The sequence below is a fragment of the Rhinopithecus bieti genome, unplaced genomic scaffold (genome assembly GCF_001698545.2).
Source record: "Rhinopithecus bieti isolate Rb0 unplaced genomic scaffold, ASM169854v2 scaffold_56806, whole genome shotgun sequence".
NCBI lineage: Eukaryota > Metazoa > Chordata > Mammalia > Primates > Cercopithecidae > Rhinopithecus > Rhinopithecus bieti.
The window spans coordinates 217,603-221,448 of NW_016823424.1; the positions used below are offsets into that span (position 1 = coordinate 217,603).

Consider the following 3,846-nt stretch of genomic DNA (forward strand, 5'->3'; position numbering starts at 1 on the left):
TTTTTTGAGACAGAGTTTCACTCTTGTTGCCCAGGCTGGAGTGCAATGGTGTGGTCTTGGCTCACTGCAACCTCCGCCTCCCGGGCTCAAGCGATTTTCCTGCCTCAGCCTCCCTAGTAGCTGGAATTACAGGTGCACGCCACCATGCCCAGCTAATTGTTTTGTATTTTTAGTAGAGATGGGGTTTCACTATGTTGGCCAGGCTGGTCTCGAATTCCTGACCTCAGGCAATCCACTCGCCTCAGCCTCCCAAAGTGCTGGGATTACAGGCATGACCCACTGAGCCTGGCTGTCAGCTATCTCTGGGTGGCTTGTCTCATCTCCCAGTCCCACCCCTGGGGACAGGAGACTTACAGCTAGCTATGTGTGGATGCCATCCTTAGGAGCCTGAGTCAAGGGTTCCCAGCTTCCCTCATCCCCATGCCAGATGAGTCTGTATGTCACAGATGGGATCACTGCTGCAAGACTGAGGTCATGAGGCTGAGTGAACTCTCAGAGATTTGAAAGACAAGACATCCAGGCAGAGGGTTCCTGGCTAGAAACAAAAGACCACAAAGGATGCCAAGGATTTCCAAGTGGAGGGAGGAACCAAATATCTTCCACTCAGCCTCTTCTTCTGGTCCAAAAGCCACTGACCCTTTCTGCCTGACTCAAGGTGAGAGGTCAGGGATTCAGAGACTCTTGGGTCAATCTTGGGTGTAGGTCAGAGGGAGAAGAAGTGGCCTCTGGACAGGATCCTCCAGCTTCTCTAGAGGAAGAGTCCATTTATTCATGTGAACTGCAGAGGAGACTCCAATGGAGGCTCAGTGGAGGGGAAGAAATGACAAACTTGCTCACCTTCAGGGGCCGTGAGGGAGGCCCTGAGAAGAACACTTTCCATTCCAGAGGTTGCAGAGGAAGAGGTTCTGGAACCAGCAGGAGCACACCCAGAAACTAACTTCAAAGCAGATTCCCACTGCCACCTGCCCAGGACTGGGGGAAGCCAGCTGCCTCTACCTGCTTGAGGGAGGGGTCCAGCTGATCCCTCTCCCACTCCACCCAGCTCCTGCCTCCTTGTCAGGGCAGCAGTACGGAAGTGCTCCAGGAGACTGGCAGTCTCCTGGTGGGCAACAGTCCACCTAAATTATCAGACAGCGCCCCTGAGAAGTGCGTTGTTGTCCCCTGAAGCAGCAGCTACAGCAGCCAAGGGAGCCTGGAGGTCCCCAGGCAGCCCCTCGGCCACAGCTACAGCTGTCACTGCAGCCTAAACGGGAGCTCAAACAGGCAGCTCGGCTCACGGAGCAAGGATAAACCGGGCAGGGTGAAGGGTGGCAGCAGGTCAAGGGTGGACCGGAGCATGAGACACAGGAGTTATGGGGACAAGTCAAGGGAGGGCAGGCAGGGCAGTGGGGGCAAGAGCAGGTACAGGATGGGCCCGGGAAGCTAGGACAAGTGGGGCAGGGAGTTGCACTAGAGGGACAGGCAGTGCAGGAACAGGGGGGTGGGGGACAGCCAGGGCAGGGGAAGGCACAGGCAGAGGGGGGACAGGACAGACAAGGAGAGGCAGCAGGTGGACCATGCCTGGAGCGGGCAGGAGGCTCTTGGTGGGCAGGCTTCTTATTCCGAGGCCCCAAGCGTAGGCCCAGAGAGAAGTCCATTCAGCTGCAGTTGTGGTCAGGCTGGGGGCTGGGTGAAGGGGAGGACAGGGTTGGAGTAGGAGGGGCGGACGGTGGGGGACAGGATTAAACCTAAGACATGCTGAGCCTTGCTGATCCTGCAGGGAGCTCAGCCCTCCACATCCAGCCCTCCTCTTCCAGCCCTCCCCTTCCAGGCCGGCAAAGTTCTCCTACAACCCCCCTCCCCTGAAAATCCTCCAACAGCACCAGATCAGAACACGTTCTTCAAATATGACGTGTACTCCCAGGCCTCCAGTCCTTCGTTCACACTGGTCCTTCTGCTCTGAGTACCCCTGCTCCCTTCTTCACCTGGCGAGGCCCTGTCATCTCTGAAGTCTTCTGTTTTACTCAATCAAAAAGCATTTCTTGGCCAGGCATGGTGGTTCATGTTTGTAATCCCAGCACTTTGGGAGGCTAAAGTGGGCAGATCACCCGAGGTCAGGAGATCGAGATCACCCTGACCAACATGGAGAAACCCCGTCTCTACTAAAAATACAGAATTGGCCGGGCGTGGTGGCACATGCCTGTAATCCCAGCTACTCGGGAGGCTGAGGCAGGAGAATCACTTGAACCCAGGAGGTGGAGGTTGCGGTGAGCTGAGATCACGCCATTGCACTCCAGCCTAGGCAACAAGAGCGAAACTTGGTCTTAAAAAACCCCAAAAAAACAAAAAAACAAAAAAAAAATTTATTGAGCTCTAGGCCCCTGATGCCTGAGTCTCTCCAACACCAACCTCCAGAGCTGCTGCTTCAGGGCCCCCAAACAGCTCCCATAAGGGACTCAGGGAAGCAGCAGCAGGCAATAGCAGTGGCCACAGGAGGGCTCTAAGAGACGGAGTCTGGGATGTAGTTGGGAGCTGGCAGAGGAGGTGGGATGCCTGGGTTCTAGGAACTTCCAGGGAGACCAAGTCCCAGGTGTGAGTGTAGGGGGTGCCCAGCTTTCTCTGGGAGACTGACAACCAGCCTGGTCAACTATTATTTGAGACCTAGTATGCATCAGGCACTGGCCTTGGTAATGGACAAGATAGCTAAGTTTCTTCTCTTACGGAGTTCCCATAAAAGTGAGGGGTGGAGTGGGGTGGGGACAAAAAGCAAACAGGTAAACATATAACTAAGCTTATTTCAGAGCATGAGAAAGGCTATTCTTATCCCAGGGTGATGTGATAAAAAGTGACTCTGTCAGAAGTGACAGTTAGACCAGCCCCCAATCAGGTATGACCACCCTTAAGGGCTTTGGGGGAGATGCAGTCTGTCAAAACCTGGCAGAGGAGGCAGAGCGGACCTGGACCGAGGCTGAATGGAACCTGAGTGGCTGGGTTATGGAGAAAAATAAAGCTGAGAAAGGAATAAGGAAGGCTGGAGGTGACAATCTAAAATTCGGTGGTTAGGGAAGGTGTCACTGAGGCAAAGACCTGAAAGAAGTGAGAGAGCAAGCCATGGAAATATCTAGTGGGAGAACATTCCAGAGAGTGGGGACGGCAAGTGCCAGGAGCAAAGATAATCATAGTGGCACAGGTCAGAGAGTAAGGCAGAGGTCCTACCACACAGGGTCTTGTGAGCCATGGCAGGGACTTGGATCTTATTCCAAGTAAAAAGGGAAAAACAGCTGGGCAAGGTGGCTCCTGCCTGTAATCTCAGCACTTTGGGAGGCCTAGGGGAAGATCGCCTGAGCCCAGAAGCTCAAGACTAGCGTGGGCAATATAGTGAGACCACATTCTTTACAAAAAATTTAAAAAATTATCCAACTTGGTGGCATGAGCCTGTAATCCCAGCTACTTGGCAGGCTGAGGCAAGAGGCAGAGGCTGCAGTGAGCCGAGATCACATCACTGCGCTCCAGCCGGGAGCACAGAGCAAGACCCTGTCTCAAAAAATAATAAAACTGGCCGGGCGCAGTGGCTCAAGCTTGTAATCCCAGCACTTTGGGAGGCCGAGACGGGCGGATCACGAGGACAGGAGATCGAGACCATCCTGGCTAACACGGTGAAACCCCGTCTCTACTAAAAAAATACAAAAAACTAGCCGGGCGAGGTGGCGGGCGCCTGTAGTCCCAGCTACTCCAGAGGCTGAGGCAGGAGAATGGTGTGAACCCGGGAGGCGGAGCTTGCAGTGAGCTGAGATCCGGCCCCTGCTCTCCAGCCCGGGTGACAGAGCGAGACTCTGTCTCAAAAAAAAAATAAAAAAAAATAAAAAA

The 3,846-nt window shown here is 54.1% G+C and overlaps 1 long non-coding RNA gene across 1 annotated transcript in view; it reads right to left on the bottom strand.

Annotated features, from left to right (window-relative positions):
- The window catches only part of LOC108521597 (uncharacterized), a 5,432-nt gene extending 3,367 nt beyond the window's left edge, over positions 1–2,065 (bottom strand). The window contains exons 1-2 of the long non-coding RNA XR_001883224.1: positions 838–2,065; positions 355–748 (exon numbers count right to left, since the gene is read on the bottom strand). This is a non-coding gene — a long non-coding RNA (uncharacterized LOC108521597). The remainder of the gene's footprint in view (positions 1–354; positions 749–837) is intronic.
- Positions 2,066–3,846: the final 1,781 nt, after the last annotated feature.